Source organism: Sapajus apella, unplaced genomic scaffold, assembly GCF_009761245.1.
Source record: "Sapajus apella isolate SASKATOON/1434 unplaced genomic scaffold, GSC_monkey_1.0 scaffold222, whole genome shotgun sequence".
Classification (NCBI taxonomy): Eukaryota; Metazoa; Chordata; class Mammalia; order Primates; family Cebidae; genus Sapajus; species Sapajus apella.
The window spans coordinates 441,318-462,223 of NW_022437162.1; the positions used below are offsets into that span (position 1 = coordinate 441,318).

Genomic DNA, 20,906 nt, shown 5'->3' on the forward strand with positions numbered 1-20,906 from the left:
CAATTGTTTCTATGCCCTTTGAAGAGAAGACATGATCCTAGTTTCATTTATGCTAACAAGGAGAATTACTAAAAGATCTGGGAGAGGAATGAGATGCTAAAATGAAAGACGTGGAAGCCTAGCAACATATTCTGGCCTAGCTAACCCTTCCTAAGAAAAAAAAGATGGTACTAATAGTAAGGCGTTAATAAGCCATATGTGGTAACCTCACACTCGACAACTTTCTCAGATTACTCAGGATGAAAATAATCTGCATTACAACTAAAACTAGAAATTAACATTGAAGAGGATGTGTTAAGTACCTTACAGGCCCCTAAATATTTAAAGTTACTTTTTAAAAAAAATTTCATGTTTTAGATGTTTGAGCAAGGCATCAATAATTCCATTACCCTTGCTCTGATGTGATACTATTTTTACCTCTCCAAAACCATAAAGTTTGCAAAAGAAAAAATTAAACGGCAAAATTATTCAATATTTGGAAACAAAAATTTAACAAACCCTCTTAAGAACCAATAAGAAAGACATCAAATAGAATACAAATAGATACTTACAATTTTACAAACTGGTAACAACATTCAAATCAAAGAGGTGAACTATTCTAAGAATATTTACTCCCGTTGTGTTAAGAACAAACTAAATTATGACTTCCTTGGGCCAACTAAATCCAGTAAGAATAACATTCTGTTGTCAGTATGATCATTTGAAATAATTATTTTTAAAAAGAACTTAGCCTACGAAAGTCAACTTTTTCCCCATCAATCAAGTAATTAGGAAAATATAAAATTATTCAAATTTTCTCTTTATTTTACAAAGATACTTCTTCAAACCCCAAGTGTTTCCTATAACAATAATGACATCATATACTGTTTACTAATCAATAGGAAAAAAGAAGAAAATTAAATGAAATTAGAATAAAATATACAGCTCCTACCAGGAAAAAAAAAAAAAGAATAAAATCAGCAGGGACAAATAAATGGAAATTATTAGAAGATACCGACTTAAAGAACTGGTTATATATAAAACATAGCTCCCTATATTTCATACACCCAAACTTATAAAATAATCCCATGAACTCTACTATTCATTAATATAGACCAGGGGTCCACAAACGTTCTTAAAAGAGCCAAATAGTAAATATTTTAGGCTTTGCAGGCCATAAGGTTTCTGTCACACCTTCTCAGTGCTGCTGCTGTATTGAGAAAGCAGTTGTAGACAAATGAGTGTGATGGTGCTCCAATAAAATTTTGTTGTTACGGACACTGAGATCTGACTTTCATATAATTTCTACACAACACAAAACAAGCTACTCATTTTTTTCAATGATTTTAAAATATACAACCTTAGATCATGGGACACACAAAAACAGAAAGCTGTGTGCTCTAGACTGCCAACCCCTGCCTCATCTAGATACATATGAAAAGTAGTTACTAGAAATACTTTCCAAACATTCTTTTTAATAATTGAAAATCAATAATGCTGCATTTTTATTATGCCATTATTTTTACCATATATAAGTTCTAAAACAGTATAATCTGCCAAAATAATGACTGAATCAAAGCTAAGAAAGCTAAAATGAAGTATTAATATTTCAAAGCCACAAAAAAGAGGCAATTAAAAAAAAAAACCAGAAAAGTATTGTTTCATTACACATTCCTAGGTCACAATTTTCACATAGACTTAAACTAACTCTATACAATACTTGCCCACTGAGTGACATGAAGTTATATTATGACAAATTTATAATTTCATAATTCCAAATGTAATGTAGTATTAAAATGTGGCCAAAAGAATCCTGGAGCCTGAGTGACATGGTGAAACCTGGTCTCTACAAAAAAACACAAAAATTGCCGGGCACAGTGGCACTTGGACCACCTGGTCTCTATTAACGAGCTACTCAGGAGGCTGAGGAGGGAGGACAGCTTGAGCCCAGGAGGTGGAGGTTGTAGTGGGCCATGATGGTGCCACTGCACTCCAGCCTGGGCAACAGAGCAAGGCCGCCCTCCCCCTACCTCCACAAAAAAAAAGAATCCTGGTAGTTTCATAGGTAACACTGTTTCATATGGTAATGCTGAAATGTCTTAGAAAACTCAAAGGACAAAGTCATGAAACTATTTTAATTATAGCTTACCTTTAACTAGTTGTTAAGATCTTGAGCAAATCATGTCAGCCAGCATTTCCTAAAGTTTCCCCTGTATCCACAGATCATTCATTAATGTCACAGGATCTATGGCCAACTGAGTCTGAAAAATGCTACACATTGTATACATTTCTAGAAGACTTATAAGTACCTAAGTATATCATAAATTCTGAAAAGTTCTGCAGTAAAGAAAACCGTTGGTTTAATCTAGTATTGTCCAAATTTAACTACTTTTTGTGCGCCATACTTATTAACATCCAAAAAAAACTAAAATTTCTTAAAACACACTATAGAAAATTTTCTAATCTCTAGTCGAAATCAGATAAACATCCCTTTGGGTTCTAAATTTTAGAATTCTGTGAGACTAATTCTAAATAGTAATTTTGTGAAAGCTGTTCAAATATTAAGCTTGGTTTACAAACCTGGAACCTCTGGATCAAATGTACTCCTTTATACTCCCACAATACTATGACCTTCTTCTTCTAGAGCACTTATCTTTAAGAAGAAATCATTTCTCTACCCTTCTAGACTTACTCTTTAAGTGGGAGAGATAACCAGCCTAGTTTCTTCAACACCTAGGAGAATGCCTGGATCACTCACTAAATGTGTTTTTATTTTGGTTTTGTTTCCATTTTATTGCAATAATCTCCCACCTGATCTACCTATAACCACTCCTGCCTTTCTCCTATGGCTCCTCTACACAAATGTGGTCAGGTCTCTTTCATTTAAAAACTTTTCATCTTCCACTCTTCTGAAAATGAAGACTGAATTTTGTAAAACAGCACTGGACGATTCAGTCTCTGCATACCCTCTCCTGCTTTACCTCTTTTATCACTGCTTGTCTTTATTTTATCTGCTTTAGCCATACAAAGCTAATAGAGATGAAACAAGATGGCATAGAGAAAAAAGCAGGGCAGAGGCGTGGGCAATGTTAGGGTAGGATAGGGTGGAGTGGGTTGGGGTGAAATGAAAGGCCAGACTGAAAAGGTTACATTAGACCTTGGCAAATGAGAGGGAACAGAAAATAAACACCTCTAAAATGGGCATATACCTGACTTGTTTGGAAAATGCAGTCAGTGTGACTGCAGTGAAGTTGGAACAATGGGGAGCAGTAGGTGGATTAGAGAAGTAACAGAGGTCTGGAAGAGTAGGGCTTTGCAGGGTGATGTAAATGCAATGGATTCCCATAGTTACCTCTCTCATCTAGATCTCTCCTGAGTCCAGTCTCCTACATGAAACACATATTCGACATCTCCTCTTGGATGCCATACAGACATGTCTATCCCCAAAGTCTTAACTGCACACCAAATCTGTTTCTTCTCAATGCTTTCCCATCTTAGTAAATTGCAGTAACCTCTACCCATTGGCAAATGCCAGAATCCCAAAAGCCTCTCCCACTAAATTTGGAATAGACATGAAATTCCAGGTAAAGATCCTCCACACTCAGTAACTATTGCCTTTAATTAATATAGCAAACATGTTAAAGACCCTAATCTTATATATACAGTACTCCATTAAGTATTGCCACCCACTCACATATTATACACATACTGGAAGGAAATCACTTGCATCTGAGTCCCAATCAAGGAGTTCACATTCCTATGGGGCAGAGGCTAGGTGAAGTGGGACACTGAATCTGTGTATCCTCTGAAATGCCCGATATCCATCTAATACAGAATGGTACATGTACCCAGAGGGTTAGCCCAAATAGTGTAATAGTTTTGAGCTAAGAGGTAGTCATCATAAAGGAAGAGGTCCTTATGGCCTCTGACAGTATCAATTTAAAAATAGGAGGTCCAGTGAGCCCCACCAAGCAAGATCAACATCCCATATACCTGTATTTGTCTACTCTGAAAAGAGATGGGAACACAGACTAAGAACTACTGTTGTGTTTGAAAATGTCCCCATGTTTGTATTCTGTGCTACTGCGTTATTTCAAGGTGACTAGAAACAAACTCCACAACAAAAATGACAATAAATTATGGTGTATTACTACAGCAGAATACCATGCAAGTTTATCAGTTGTACACTTAGTTACATGGAAACTCGTAATACATTCTGAAGTGAAAGCAAAGTATATGATTTGCATAAATACATACACTCATATAAAATGCTACAACACCTCTAGTAAGCCAAAGGTTTGCATGGGCTTGTTCTAGAAAGCAGGAGAGTGAGGAACTAAGAAGGCAAACCAAAAAATTAGACATGGATTTTGAAAAGTATGTTTTACCAAACTCACCTGACAAATTTAAAAGAAGTGAAATTATACATAGTATATTCACTGACCATGATGGAATCAGACTAAACATCAATAACAAAGATAACAGGGAAAATCTCCAAACACTTGGAAACTACACTTCTTTTTTTTTTTTTTTTTGAGACGGAGTTTCGCTCTTGTTGCCCAGGCTGGAGTGCCATGGCGCAATCTCGGTTCACCGCAACCTCCGCCTCCTGGGTTCAGGCAATTCTCCTGCCTCAGCCTCCTGAGTAGCTGGGATCACAGGCATGCGCCACCATGCCCAGCTGATTTTTTGTATTTTTAGTAGAGACGGGGTTTCACTATGTTGACCAGGATGGTCTCAATCTCTTGACCTCGTGATCCACCCGCCTCGGCCTCCCAAAGTGCTGGGATTACAGGCGTGAGCCACCGCACCCAGCCGAAACTACACTTCTAAAATAATCCTGGGGTTAACAAATTATCAAGGGAAATTTTTTAACTAAATGAAAATAAAATATGATATATCAAAATTTGTGAGATGGCGAAGAGAGAAAAATTTGTAACACTAAATACATACATCAGAATTAGCCAGGTGTGCACCTGTAGTACTAGCCACTCTGGAAGCTGAGGCAAGAAGATCACTTGAGCCCAGAATTTGGGGCTGCAGTGAACTATGATTATGCCACTGCACTCCAGCCTGGGCAACAGAGTAAGATCCTGTTTCTTTAAAAAAAAAAAAAAAAAAGTTATAAAGAATGGTCTGAGAAAAAAAGAAAGAAAAGAGGAAACATCTCAAATAAATATGTAAGCTCGCACCTCAAGAACAAAGAACAAGAAGGGAAAGTAAATCTAAAGAAAGCAGAAGGTAGTAAATCTAAGAACAGAACTCAATAAACAGAAAAAGATTATAGATAAAAGCAATTAAACAAAATCTTGGTTCTTTGAAAAGAATAATAAAACTGACAAACTTCCAGCAACACTGACAGTAAAGAAGATACAAATCATCAATGTCAGAAAAGAATCAGCGATATCAACAGAGACCCTGTAGACATCAAAAGAATAAGGGAATACTAAAAATAATTCTACACACAGAAATTTGACAACTCAAGACAAAATGAGCCAAATCCTCAAAAAACACAAGCTATCACAACTTACCCAACATGAAGATGACTTGAAAAGCCCTATAAGTATTTAATAAATTGAATTCATAAATTTAAAACTCATACAAATCTCCAGACACTGGTGCTTTCAGAGAAGAATTCTGCCAAGCTTTTAAAGATTTAATGTCAACTTTGCACAATCTCTTCCAGAAAACAGAAGAGGAGAGAATGCTTCCCAACTCTTTTTATGAGTACAATAGTATCCTGATATAAAAAATCAGAAAAAGAATGCCAAAGGGGGCTTCGGGAGGAACTATAGACAAATATCCTTCATGACTATAGAGACAAAAAGCCTTAATAGCATATTAGCAAGTAGAATTTAGCAACATACATAAAGAATCTTAGACCATGACCAAGTACTGTCTATTGTAGGCACACAAGGCTGGTTCGATATTTAAAATTCAATCAATGTAATCTATCACATTAACAGATCAAAAAAGAGAAATCATATGATCAGTTAACTGATGCAATAAAACATTTAACAAAATTCAACACCCATTCACGATAAAAAATTCTCAGAAAACTAGGAAGAAGAACATGTCTGATTGGATTTAAAATATTTACTAAAAATCTATACCTAAAATTACACTTGATGGTGAAAGACTGAATGTTTTGCACCCAAGACCAAGAATGAAGCAAAGATGTCCACTCCCACTACTTTTACACAACACAGTGCTTGAAGATCTAGCCAGTGCAATAAGGTAAGAAATGAAACATGTATTAGTCAGTTCTCACATTGCTATAAAGAAATACCTGAGACCAGGTAAATTATAATAAGACTTTTAACTGGCTTATGGTTCTGCAGGATGTACTGGAAGCATTGAGTCTTCTGCTTCTGGGAGGCCTCAGGAAATGTACAATCATGGGGGAAGGAAAGGGAAAGCAGGCACATCTTACATGGCCAGAGCAGGAGGAAGAGAGAAGGGGAGGTGCTATACTTTCATAAGAACAGCACCAAGTGGATGCTAAACCATTAATGAGAAACCACTCCCATGATCCAATCACCTTCCACCACACCCAGCCTCCAACATTGGTAAAATTTAATGTGAGATTTGGGTGGGAAGACAGATCCAAACCATATCAAAATAGAAAGGCAAGCAGATCAGAAACAAAGAAATTTAAATGTCCCTATTTAAAAATGGCATAATTGTCTATGTAGAAAGAAATATATTTTTTAAATTACTTAGAACTAATACAGCAAGTTCATAGGACACAAGATCAAAGTACAAAAATTGAAATGTACGTCTGTATACCCGCAGTAAATACAAGGAAAGCGACAGTGAAACAGCAAGATAAGATGTATTCTAAAATTTACATGGAAAGGCAAAGAAAGCAGAAAAGCTCAAACAATTCTGAAAAAGGAGAACAAAGTATAAGAAACCACTCTATATTAACACTTATTATGTAACTTCAGTAATCAACACTGTGAGGAGTTGGCAAAGAGACACAGAGTTCAACAGAACATAATAGAGAACCCAGAAACAGATCCACACTAGTGTGGCCAACTGTTTTCATACAAAGGTAAAAAAGCAATTCAATGGAGGAAGAATAGTTATTCAACAGATGGTGCCAGAATAACTGGATAACCATAGGCAAAAAAAAACAAAAAACAAAAAACTTTGACCCAAACATGACACCTAATAAAAAGAAGCTACCTCAAATTGCAAATTTAAATGTAAACCATAAAACTTTTAAAAGAAAACCTAGGAGAAAACCTTTGGGGATCTAGGATTTGGTGAGGGAATTTAGACATGACACACAAAGCACACTCAAAAAAACTGATAAACTGGACTTCATCAAAATAAGAAACTTTTGCTCTGTGAAAAACTATGTTAAGAGGATGAAAAGACAAACCATGAACAGGGAGAAAAGGTTTGCAAACCACACATCTAACACAGGATTCATATATGAAACTCTCAAAACTCAACAGTAAACAAACCAATTTCATAGAAAATGTGCAAAAGACAGAGACATTTCACCAAAGAAGACACACAGCCAGAAAAACACACATACGCACATGAAAAGATGTTCAAAATCCATAGCCATTATGGAAATGTCAATTAAAACCATAATGATAATCCCTACACACCTATCAGAATGACTAAAATAAAAACAGTGACAACTACAAATGCTGGGGAGGATGAGAAGAAACTGAATCTCTCACACATTCCTGATTGTGATGCAAGACAGTTCAGCAACTCTGGAAAATAGTGTAGTAGCTTCCTAGAACACTAAACACATATTTACTACACAACCCAGGTATCACACTCTTATGTATTTATCCCAGAGAAATAAACATTTATGTCCATACAAAATCCATACATAAATATTCATAGCAGCTTTATTTGTATACCTAAAAAGTAAAGAAAAACAAAATATCCCTCGATAGGTGAAGGGTTCAACAAACTGTGGTACACAGAACACTACTCAGAAACACAGGCTACAGGTATTGATTGACTTACGACCATTCGACTTTACGACCACAATCACTGGCCACGACTGCTCTGCGTCTAGCGGCGCAAACGTTGCCCAGCTGGGCGTACGACAGTGCGGACCAGCTTCCGGCAGCACTACCATCTCCACGTGCATATAGCCTACTCAACTTACGACCAAATCGTGTTACAACCAGTCTGTCGGAACCAATTGTGTTCGTAAGTCGAGCACTAGCTGTACTACCAAAAAAGTCACATACTATGTGATTCCATTTATGTAATACTCTTGAAATGACAAAAGTATAGAGATGGAGAACAGATTCATGGTTGCCAAGGGCTAAAGATGGTAGGGAAGGAGGGGTGAAGGAAAGACTAGTAAGGGACAACATGAGTGAGAGTGTGGTGACAGAATAATTCTGTATGTTGTTTTTTTTTTTTTTTTTTTTTTGAGATAGTCTCACTCTGTTGCCCAGGCTGGAGTGCAGTGGTGTGATCATAGCTCACTGTAGCCTCAAATTCCTGGGCTGAAGCAATCCTCCCATCTGAGCCTCCTAAACAGCCAGGACAACATACATGTACCACCATGCCTGGCTAATTTATTTTTATTTTTGTAGAGATGGGGGTCTCACTATGTTGCCCAGGCTGGTCTCAAACTCCTGGCCTCAAGCAATCTGTCCCACTTGGGCCTCCCAAAGAGCTGAGATTATAGGCATGAGCCACCATGCCTGGCCAAGTTTTGCATCTTGATTGCTACAGTGGTTGCATGAATCTACATGTGATAAAATGAAACAGAACTACAACACACACATTTACCAGTGTCAGTATACCGGTTTGAAATATTGTCCTACAAGTTTGTAAAATGTAAGCAATGGAGGAGACTGAGTGCAGAGTACATGGGCTTCTGTGTGCCATTTTTACAACTTTCAGCGCATCTCTAATTACCTCTAAATAAAAATATTTTTTTAAAAAGGAAATGAGAAAGAATAACTAAATCGGTGGTAATTAGCAGTATCAACATTCTGAAGTTTCCAAACATATACCCTGAAAATTTACATCCCACATATACTATCATTCCTAGTATTTTCTTGAATGATTTTATTTCATGGTGATTTTTATTCTAGAAAAAAAATGTTTTGAAGTGAGGCTTCAACTGTCTTACTTCATGGTATCCAAAATATCCAAAAACAAAATTATTTTATAAATGGGTTTTAGAGTTTTGCAGAAATAGATTTACAATCCAATTCTATAACTTACCACATACCGTACATGAAACTAAGCAAATTAAACTTCTCTGTTTTTTTCATAAAATGGGGATAAAATATACATGCCTTGGAGAATTACCACGTCTGTGTATACAGAAACTGGCAGTGTTCTACACACAGCAGACTACATAACTTTTACTGTTATCATCTTATCTCCCTGAAGGCAACAGATATTCCTATGGGCAGGAGCAATTTCATGTATTTCCCTTGAATCACCTTACTGCTGTCAGCATGGTGATAAGTATACAAAAAATACCCAACATGCAATTTTCTTTGAACTTTTAACCTCTGCCATTAAAATTACCCTTTTTCTTTACTGTAAATGGTTATACCCTGACTTTCTAAAAAGGGTTAGGTTTGGAGTTTTTCAGGGGTGTTCTGTTTTTCAAATGAGACTTTTCTTGTTTTTGTTTTTTAGAGACAGGATCTCTCTCTGTCACACAGGCTGACAGTGGTACCAACACAGTTCCCTGCACCTTCAAGCTTGTCGGCTCAGGTGATCCTCCTGCCTCAGCCTCCCTAGTAGATGGGACTACAAGCCTGCACCACCATGCGCAACTTGCTTTTTAATATTTTGTAGAGATAAAGTCTTGCTATGTTGCCCAAACTGGTCTCAAACTCCTGCCTCAAGCAATCCTCCCACCTTGGCCTCCCAAAGTGCTGGGCGACTAGGCCAGCCTTGAATAAGAGTTTTTTGATGAAACTAATAGTTTCTAAAGGCAGCAAGCCAAGAAAGAGCAGTTCATTGGTGTAATAGTTCAGATCTGGACACAAAACACAGACCGAGATTTCCAAACATTCTACACATCCCATATTCTTGTTTCTAACTCAGCTGGTGTAAACTATTTTTGAATAGCCAATGAGTGACATTTTCCAACGTCTCATCACTTCATACAGATCATTATTCTTGCTTACCATTGTAAAGAATCCTATTGTATTTAAATTGACTAACACTGCTCCCCACTACCCCTTTCCCAACACAGAGCTCCAGGTTGCTGACTCTGATCTTTTACAGTTTTCTAGAAATTATTATTTTTTTATTTATTATACTTTAAGTTCTGGGGTACATGTGCAGATTATGCATGTTAGTTACATAGGTATAAACATGCCAAGGTAGTTTGCTGCATCCATTGTCTCTGTCGTCTATATTAGGTATTTCTCCTAATGGTATCTCTCCCCAATCCTCCCACCCCCACTTTTCTTCCCCTAACCCTCCACCCCCCAGGCCCCAATGTGTGATGTTCCCCACCCTGTGTCTGTGCGTTCTCATCATTCAGCATCCACTTATGAGTGAGAGCATGCGGTGTTTGGTTTTCTGTTCTTGTGTCAGTTTGCTGAGAATGATGATTTGCAGTTTCATCCATGTCCCTGCAAAGGACATGAACTCATCCATTTTTATGGCTGCACAGTATTCCATGGTGTATGTGTGCCACATTTTCCTTATCCAGTCTATCACTGAAGGGTGTTTGGGTTGGTTCCAAGTCTTTGGTATTGTGAACATTATATTTTTCCATCACAATAGAAATTATAAAAAAGATAATAAATGCCAGCTTCCACTCTGTAATTTGGCATATTCTTTAAAGAATTTATTCTACTAATTCTTCTCCTAGTTCTAAACTCCTAAAAAGAACTATAAAGTAACTATCAAATAGGATTAATAAACTCAACTTTAATACTGCTTACTAAGCTTCTCTCTCTTACTCATAAAAGTCATATTAAAATGTACTGTTAGGGACAGTGCAGTTTGTATAGTATCATCAATGTATGACAACAGAAGTTCCAAACAAAACACTAAGGTTTTAGACATCTTTGAGAGCCACTACTCAAAGATGCTCTTCTATACCTTTTAACTTCTTATAAAAATTAAAATATATACATGTCTTCTATGTAACATAAATATATATGTATATGTATATATAGTGCAAAGATAGTACAAAGTTCCCATATACCCTTCATCTAGCTTTTCCTAATGTTAGCAACAACTAACAAAAACACAGTAACACTGGTCAAAGCTGGAAATTGAACACTGGTACAATAGTTTTAAGTAAATCTCAGATTTTATTCAGAGATTCTATACTTTTTGAGTAACTGGTAACACTTCCAGATATGTTGGGGATAATTGAATATTCAGGTGTCTTGGGGTAATTTCTATTATCATTCCTAATTTAACATCATTCCAGCTGATCTATGATGAATGTTGATTCTCTATTAGAGCATGGAGTCATGGTAACATTGAATCTTATGTTGAATTGATTCTTGGAAGTCTTTTAGATAAATATTTTTTAAAGTATAAATTATGACCCATTAACAGGTCATGAAATAAATTTAATAAACCACAGCTACAATTTTTAATAAAACAAAATAAGAAAATATTAGAGTATAATACAGATGTTAAGCATACTACTGCTTCATAAATCTTTTGTTTTAGTGACATATGTATAAATGTGTAGGTGTGTGGATGTATGTATATTTGTATGTACTGAGTCATACTATTTTAAAAAATTCCTTAGCAAAGGTCAGAGTCAAAAATGTTTCAAAAGTCACTCATTCACATCAAACCAAAGAAAGAAAGTTCTCTTTAATACTGCTGACAGACAATAACCCCATCTCTAACTAAACTCTATTAAAGGTAGAATATTTGCTACTTATATATCAGACAGTAATATGTATTAGAAAATTTTTAATGTGGAACTAACATTTCTCTGTTGACTTTTGATCTATAACTCACAAAAAAAGGCGGGTTTTTTCCTTCTAAAGAAAAATATTGTGCAATCTTATTTTTTTTCTTCCTTTTTTTCTTCAAATTAGTGAACAGACATTGTTACACCTAGAAATCAAAAGTTCCGAAAAGAAAGTTTCCTTTTCAGTTCCCAAGAAGAGACTCTGAAAACAAAGAGCAATAACAGAAGAACAGGAAAAAAAATATATGTAAGGACTCTAAATGAAAGAATAAAAGCAATGCCAAGCAAAAAGTCAAGTCAATAAAGGAACATCTTTGTAGAAATTATATAAATAAAATTATCAAACTCAGATAATTTCATAGAAGTATGCATTACTTACTAGCAAATCTTCTCATTTTGGAATGTTTCACATTTTTTTTTAAACACATAAAGAGGAAGAAAAACTTCACATTCAAACGAAAGAAAAAGCCATGCACAAATGAATCCTTTCTGCTTCCTTTAACATACAAGGAAGTGATTTCATGAAATTTATTAAAACCGTTATTTCTGTCCAATCCCAAGCAAAGTACTTCATCTTGTTAAATATATATATGTGTAACACACAAACACACACACATATATATATACACAGATATTCACCAAACCTGTATTCCACTATCTGGCCACTTCATTCTACTCAGGAGGCAGATTCTTAGCAAAATGTATGAAAGAAAAAATAAACTCTGAAGTAAAAAAATTCAACAACTAGATAAAACTCAATGTACTCCACACTTAAGGGGACATTTTAGGGCCTAATTAAAGCCCTGCTACTCTTACTATGCCCCAAATTCAAACTCTATTATCGGTTTTCAAGATAATAGCAATTTAAAAGCATTAAAGAAAGGAGCAAGCACTGCTATGCAAAGGTACACTAACATAAACAACAAATAAGAAGACAACCTGGCTGACAAGAAGGATTTGGAAAGTAACTAAAAGCAGACTTGGGTACTCTAGAAACAGATGTCTAGGATTATCTGGTATAAGGACAAACCATGTATATACCTCATGAGGCTTATGACAATACTTTTTAAGTCTGACAATGAATTAAGAGAAAGGATTCTTTAAGATAAGAATTGTTGCGTTTTCTATTTAAGGATATAAATATATATATATGCTATAACTTTTAGAAAATTTTCTATCCAAAATTAATGAATTAAGTAAAGTTTTAGTTTCAAAAAAAAAAGTGAATCCACAGCAATGTGAGGAAGCTGGCTGTCCAGAACAACTGTCCCTGAGGAGTGTGGTTAACTGTAATTCTTACCTTCTTCTTTATTTCTTTCAGGAGTTCTATGACTATTTAAACCATCTCATCTTTGATTTTAATAGAGGGTAACGTGTTTCTGGGTTGTGGGGAACAGTATTTAAATGACTTGGAATTACCTGGGGAAGTTTAAAAAAAAAAAAAAAAAACGCTGGAGTACAAGTTCCCCAGCCAGAAATTCTGATTTAATTAGTTGAGATAAAGCCTGGGCATCAGAATTTTTAAAGCTGCCCAGGAAAGCCAAATGTTCAGCTAGGGTTAGGAACCACTTAGGTAAATAGTTTTCTTCATGACACCTTTCAGAATCATTAAGAGAGATACTGTACAGAGCATTTCCAAAATTCGTCTTCAAATCCCTTTTAACATGGAACATCTTACAACACTGATTTAGGTAACTCTTTATCTGAAAATCAAGGCAAATAATAAGTTTAGAATCAAGTTGTATAACTTTTCAAACTCTGTAAAAGTTCTAATGTGGTTAGCAAGAGAAAAGGGGAGGGAAAAAAGAAAAGAAAGACTTACTTTTATCTTGCTACGACATTTTTTATATTACAAAAATTCCAAATGAAATATTTTAATTTCAACTTAAAACTTCATAGTTTATTTTAATCACGCTTATATTAAGCCTGGGACTCAAAAGCATTTATATGCTGTGAAAGCTAACTCCAAAGATAAAATCGTGCTGCCCTCTAATGGTTCACGATAAATATTTTTACCAGTAATACCAGTAAGGTGATAAACACAATCTTATTATTTTATAAATGGGAGGATTACATTATATACAAGAAAAGAAAAATAAGATTTCAATTTTTGGTATAACTGAGCTCAAAAAATTAACTAAGACTTCTATGTTCAAGTTCAAGAGACCCTTTTGATTGTCCAGGCACGCTTGCTGACCCCTGTAAACTCCCAACACTTTGGGAGGCCAAGGCAGGAGGACTGTTAGAGCCCAGGAGTTGGAGACCAGCCTGAGCAACATAGTGAGACCCCATCTCTACAAAAAATTAAAAACTTGTCAGACATCATGGTGTCCCAACTACTAGAGAGGTTGAGGTGGGAGGATCACTTGAGCCCAGGAGGCGATGGCTGCACTGAGCCGTGATCGTACCACTGTACTCCATCCAGCCTAGGCGACAAGACTGTCTCAAAAAAAAAAAAAAATTATCCAGCCATTTCTTAAACTACCATATTTGCCTATCCATGCGTAAATCAGGATAAAAATGTATACCTCCTCTGCATTCCATAATAACCATCTCTAACTTAGCTTCTTTTTCAAATAAATCTATGGCAACAGTGTTCAAGCTTGAATGCTCATACTCCACAAAGGAATTTAGAAAATTACACATATGCTTGCATATTTCTTAAAAGTATGTAAAATTTTTTTAAAGCTAAAGTTCTAATTCACATTTTAGTACTTGCAAAGGACGTACTTTCTAATTTACTATAAATATTTACATTTTAAAATAAAATTATGTCACTCTTTAAAGTGTATCCAAAGAAACTGAAATATCATAGCAAGCTGACATCCGCCCTTATCTACTTAAAAAAATACACAAATTCTGTTAAATATATCAGAAATTTTTAAAGTTGTATCTTGTTTAACTTGCATTTTACTGTACTCTCTCCAAATAATTTTATCCTAATTTCATATTTTATAACTAAAAGTCTTTTCTCATTCTGCCATAATTCTATGCATCAAAAATAGGCATATTAATTAAAATTACAGAAGTTTCTATTTCCATGTAAGTTAAAAAATATTTTGTGCAATGAGCCATTATTGCAATTATTATTAGCAGATAATCAAATAAATATTACAAACTTTAATACAGAATTTTTAAACAAAAAGTAAAATACTAGGCGGGCATTGTGGCTCACGCCTGCAATCCCAGCACTTTGGGAGACCAAGGCAGGTGTATCATGAGGTCTGCAGATCGAGACCATCCTGGCCAACATGGTAAAACCCTGTCTCTACTAAAAATACAAAAAAAATTAGCTCAGCGTGGTGGTGCATGCCTGTAGTCCCAACTATTTGGGAGGCTGAGGCAGGAAAATCGCTTGAACCCAGGAGGTGGAGGTTGCAGTGAGCCAAGATTACGCCGCTGCACTCCACTCTGGAGACAGAGCAAGGCTCCATTTCAAAAAAATTAATGGCTATGATGAATCTCACTAACATTTATAGACCTTTTTTTCTTTATATTGATGTATATATACGAAAGAATATTTCTTACTGCCAAAATGATAGGTTCTCAATTGTACTCTTATTCACTTATTTCAAGTATAATCACTAAGAAATGTAATTCATATTAAGAAGTAAATCACTCTGAGTTTTGTTATAACAGGGTCATAACAGAAAGGCTAAAAAGAAAACTCACATTGTGATCTACCACCAGAAATCATTTTTAATGTTGTAGCAATTGATGTTAGGTCCTCTTACAATTTGTTGAAAGCAAATAACTAGAAACTACATGACTTACAGTAGGATGCATTATACATTTGCTACAATTACTCAGTTTTTCCATTTCTGGGAAGTATTCCAAAACAGTATTACTATGACTTGTCAAATGATTATTAATTATACCTGCTACTGTTTCCCTTAGCAGTTTAATTTGATATACTCCAAAAGGTAGAAAACATCAAAATATTGTTAATTTCAATATCCTTCTGCCGAAATAATATCTGTTTTATAAAATGCTTTTGCCTTATCATATGTTTCAAATATACTTTCACCCAAACCATACAGCAGCAAACAGCTCATTCAATTTATGGTAAACACCCACTATCGACCAAAGGCCAAATCAGGCTATCAAAAAAAACCTGCCTTTATTTCACAACTCAAATACATTTCAGGCTTAAACAAAAAAGATTTTAAATTTTTCTCCTAAAACAAGACCCAAATATACACTATATACAAGAGACACCAAAAACAGAAAAAGGCTAAAAAGAAAAAGTGACACTAGGTTAATGAAAACAGAAAGCAGTGATTGTTATGCTGATATCAGACACAGCAGAATTCAAGCCAAAAGGTATTAATGGCTAATACTAGGTATTAATGCTAAAATCTACAATTCTTAAGTGAAATATAAACAGTTATAAATACCTATGTACCAAATAATGCAGCAACTACCTGAAGCCAAAAACTACAGGAGATGCAACGAGATATAAACAGAAGCACACAAATACTAAGACATTTTAACACATCACTCTCAGTACAAGACAGATCAAGTGGACGAAAAAAAAGATACACAACACTGAAGCAACAAAATCTTACGGAAGATCTTATGTTGTCTGTGTGTATACATATGATCCTCCATTTGATCTCAAAGAAAGCATGAGTAAGTGCCACAAGGTAGAGATATTACAGTATCAAATCGAAATACAACAAACTAGAAGTTAATAACAAAATTTTAAAAAGCAAAAGGCCTTTCTACTTGAAAAGTAAATGTTTTATTAAGCAATTTGTACATGAAAGGGAAAATACAAACTAGACTGAAAGAATGATAACAAAAATACTACATAACAGAAACTATAGTACAAATGTAAAACAATGGTCAAAGGAGAATTCGTAACCTTCAACAGTTATATCACTAAAAGTATTAAAATAAATGAATTAAATTCAACACAAACAAATTTTAGAAGGTATATATTATTACTAACTTTATATTAGACTTTTTTGCTCGTTTTGTTTTTTCTTCTATATTCATATTGGATTGTAATTTCCTTTTCTGTACTGTCTTTACCAGGCTTAGGTATCAATCACAACTTTATTTGCCAAAAAGAATTCAGACACCAGGTGTGGTGGTTCACCCCTACAATCCTCACACTTTGGGAGGCCAAGACAGGCAGATCACCTGAGGTCAGGAGTTCAAGACCAGTCAGGCCAAAATGGTAAAACCTCATCTTTACTAAAGATACAAAAATTAGCTGGGTGTGGTGGCACACACCTGTAATCCCAGCTACTCAGGAGGCTGAGGCACAAGAATTGCTTGAACCCAGAAGGCAGAAGTTGCAGTAAGCTGAGATAGTATCACTGCACTCCAGCCTGGGCAACACAGACTTTATCTAGGGGGAAAAAAAAAAAAAGAATTCAGAAATTCCTCTTCCATCTCTTACCTTTTTCTATTCTGTATAACATTAAACCTATCTGGTCTTTGATATTTTGGCAGATAGAATGACCCCGTGAAACCACGTGGGCCTGGTGCTTTTCAGTTTGTTTCTTGTAACTTTCTCTATTGTTTTTTCCAATGGATACCACTGATTTTAGCTTTCTGTCTCAATTTTGGGAAACAGTATTTTCTAGGAAATTATCTCTATCACCTAGGTTTCCAAATATATTTGTATAGAGGACTGCAAAGAAATCTCTTATACTATGTTAAAAATTTTCACTGTTCCAATTATCATCTCATTTTGCTTATTTGTGCTTTTTTTTTTCCCTTTGCTTGATACTCAGTGGTTTCTCTACTTCCTTAATTTTAAAAATCAGGATTTTGACTTATCAATTACATCTACTGTTTTCTATTCTCTTCATTTCTCCTTTAATCTTCATTATTTCATTTTCTGTACTTACTTTTAGCTTAATTTTTAACTACCTTTTACAATGTTGAATCATCCTATGCAATAGCAAAAAAAAAAAAATGTCTTTTCAGGAGTACACTAAAGCATTCTTCATAAATTTTCACACATTTCTTGATAAGTTTATTCCAGAGTTTATCTTCTTTGTTGTTGTTAAAAATGGAGTTTTCTCTATAATTGTATGCCCTACCTGTTAGCCTCCTGTGTATTTAAGGCTACTGATTCTAGATGTTAATTTTTAACATGCTACCTTACTGAATTATTTTATTATTTAAATTATTTTCTACATTTTATTCCTCTAAATTTATCTCTTTTCTCTAATTGCATCAGCTAATACTTGTAAAGCAATGCTGAGCCCTGTTTCTTCAGGGCTGCTAAAAAAAAGAAAAAAAAAAAAGCAATGCCAAATATTTTTGGAGGTAGTATGCCTTATTCCTGTTGCTGGCGTTACATAAATTAAATAACCCTCTACTGTACTTTCAAAGCATCTGTGGTAACTACCACTACAACATTTCTCATTCTGAATTATCATCTATCGTCCCCTACTAGGATATGAGCTCAGTCAAAAGTACAGGAAGCATCTCTTGCTCATCTTTGTGTCCACCAGCAACTCACTCGTAAAGAACTGTTGATTGATTCATTCAATATGTGAGTGTGAATCTATGAATAAGTGTCAATGAATCAAAGAAAAAAAATGTGTCCCCAAAGAAAAATCCAGAACCGAGAGCGTTACAATTGGTAGGACCATTTCACATCCATTAGGATGGTCATTAAAAAAAAAAAGAAGAAGAAAAGAAAACTAGTGTTGGTGAGGATGTGAAGAAACTGGATCCCTTGTACATTCCCAAACTGGGAGGATCTAGATTTTATTTTAGAGAGCAGAAATGGCCTACAAGATATAAAAATTGTTTCATTATAGCATGTCATCCACATTCCTTAAAACTAAGAGTTGCACTAAACCTCACATTCTGTACTCTTGTGATAAAAGTCACATCTTACTCATGGTGTCCTAGACTAAGTATTAATAACTGCCTTTCACTTCTACCTTCAGCTGTCTCTCTGCTGCTTCTATAACTGATTTAGCCTACTCCTATCTTTAAGCCTTCTCCTAAAACATGCCCAACCACTTAAGGCATCCTGCTTCCTTTGGCTAATTAGCCTTGCTTCTATTAAACAATTTGAAACTAAAGCTGCAGAGGGGGCAACTGTCTCTATCACCCCTGATGGTATCTGGAACATTCCTCTCCTCTCCACTCCTGCTACTGCTAGAGCTGCAGAAGACTCACTTTTACTCATCAAGGGGTATTGAGGGAAAACTGTTCCTTTGAACCCAAAGTTAAAACTATTTACAAGGCACACTAGTCACACTCAGTAACATGGGGTATTAAGAAATATTTTGGGGGGCTGGGGGCAGTGGTTCATGCCTGTAATCCCAGCACTTTGGGATGCCAAGGTGGGTGAATCACCCGAGGTCAGGAGTTCGAGATCAGCCTGACCAACACAGTGAAACCCCGTCTCCACTAAAAAATACAAAAATTAGCTAGGCATGGTGGCACACGCCTGTAGTGTCAGCTACTTGGGAGGGTGAGGCATGAGAATAGCTGGAACCCAGGTGGGGGAGGTTGCAGTGAGCCAAGATCATGCCACTGCACTCCAGTCTGGGCAACAGAGCATGACTCTGTCTTGATTAAAAAATATAAATATCTTGGGAACTTCATTATCATTTATCACTATGTTTCAATGAGAAAATACATTCTAAGTTTCCAGTAACCAACATAAAAACAAACTTTGGAACATGGCCTATTTTGATGATCACCCAAAATCTTACCCAGAATTTATTAGATACAATATTACATTTCCAAGAAATTCTATTATTGCAGAAACTTCTATAAACATGTAACATAAACTCTCATTAATAGCCCCAGCACTTATTTTAAAAACCATACTTAAATGTGTTTCTAAATCCAATGGACATTAAAAACTTCACAAAACCTTCATTGAAAATCAATATTTAAAGAAAATACAGAGAGTGATTAAGGAGAAACAGCTGGTAGATAACCTTGTTTTTTGATTCCTAAAGGAAACCTCCAAAGCAAAGCAGGGAAAAAAAATGCTTCAAAAGTTTTTCAAAATTTTTAGAGCAATGACTAGCAACCTATATAAATAAATCTTTTAGAATTCTGAATACTGAAAGACTACGTATTTATGTCACATGACATATTAAAAAGAGCTTCATAACTTAAACTGTCATTTTGTCCAGATTTTCTTTAAACACAAGTAAATAAGCATTGCAAAGCAAGATTTTACTCAACTGAACAAAAAACAAAGATACTGGTGAGAGAGCATTGCTTCAGAGACAAAATAAACCAAGTATTGTATTTGTTCTTCAGAGCTCGAGCAACAGAGTAATAAAACTAGCCTCAAATCAAAGAATAGAGAATGCTATTTATTTCTCCCATTCTAGACAAAAGTTGTTAAAAATTTTAATCACTTTAGGGATAGAAGATAGATCCCTTGTTGTAAAGAAAACTGTGAATTCAATATTAATCAGATTTAAGTCATGGCTACATTTTCCTAAAGAATCACAACTAACTTGAGGGGATGCAAACATATAGTAATTACCTTTTTGTGGCTATTTTGCTTATATCCACCTTTGTAGAGAATAATGCTTGAACTTTCAACATGAAGAACTCAAAAAGGACTTCAATCGCGTTAAAAATAAGGTGACCAAATGAAAATCAGACTAAGGTCAACCCAAAATTAGAGACACTTTTAAATTTAAGAATTACCTCTGTTTACTTCTGCTTTTGTTTTTGTTTATGGAGGATATGAAAAATGTCAAACTTCTGTGACACAAAAAATATTGTATCTAACAAACACACGGAATATTTTAAACAGTCTCTAATCCCAAATTAAGTTGTAATCCTTGGGCCTGCCTGGCTGCCTATAAAAGCAGAACAAAGGAGCATCGAGTCCTGAATTTCTATAATGGTAAATGTATTACCAAGTTATTAGTACTTGAATACTAACTCTGTGGCAAGAAAACAAACTAGATATTCTTTGGGAATGAACGTGAGAAAGCTGACAGACCAAAGATAAAACGAATGACTATTAAGTTAGACAAGGCAGAAGAGGTATGTGTACAAA

The 20,906-nt window shown here is 35.1% G+C and overlaps 1 protein-coding gene and 2 long non-coding RNA genes across 27 annotated transcripts in view; 1 reads left to right on the forward strand and 2 right to left on the reverse strand.

Annotated features, from left to right (window-relative positions):
* On the reverse strand, positions 1-17,062 carry LOC116544578. Its single transcript, XR_004265956.1, has 3 exons — positions 15,559-17,062; positions 5,283-5,287; positions 1-16 (listed from the first exon to the last, which is right to left on the reverse strand). It is a non-coding gene; the product is annotated as an uncharacterized LOC116544578 (long non-coding RNA).
* The window catches only part of STAU2 (staufen double-stranded RNA binding protein 2), a 342,658-nt gene that overhangs the window by 219,575 nt on the left and 102,177 nt on the right, over positions 1-20,906 (reverse strand). The gene's annotated exons all lie outside the window — the stretch shown is intronic.
* The window catches only part of LOC116544579, a 24,845-nt gene continuing 10,086 nt past the window's right edge, over positions 6,148-20,906 (forward strand). The window contains exons 1-2 of the long non-coding RNA XR_004265957.1: positions 6,148-6,158; positions 7,955-7,961. This is a non-coding gene — a long non-coding RNA (uncharacterized LOC116544579). The remainder of the gene's footprint in view (positions 6,159-7,954; positions 7,962-20,906) is intronic.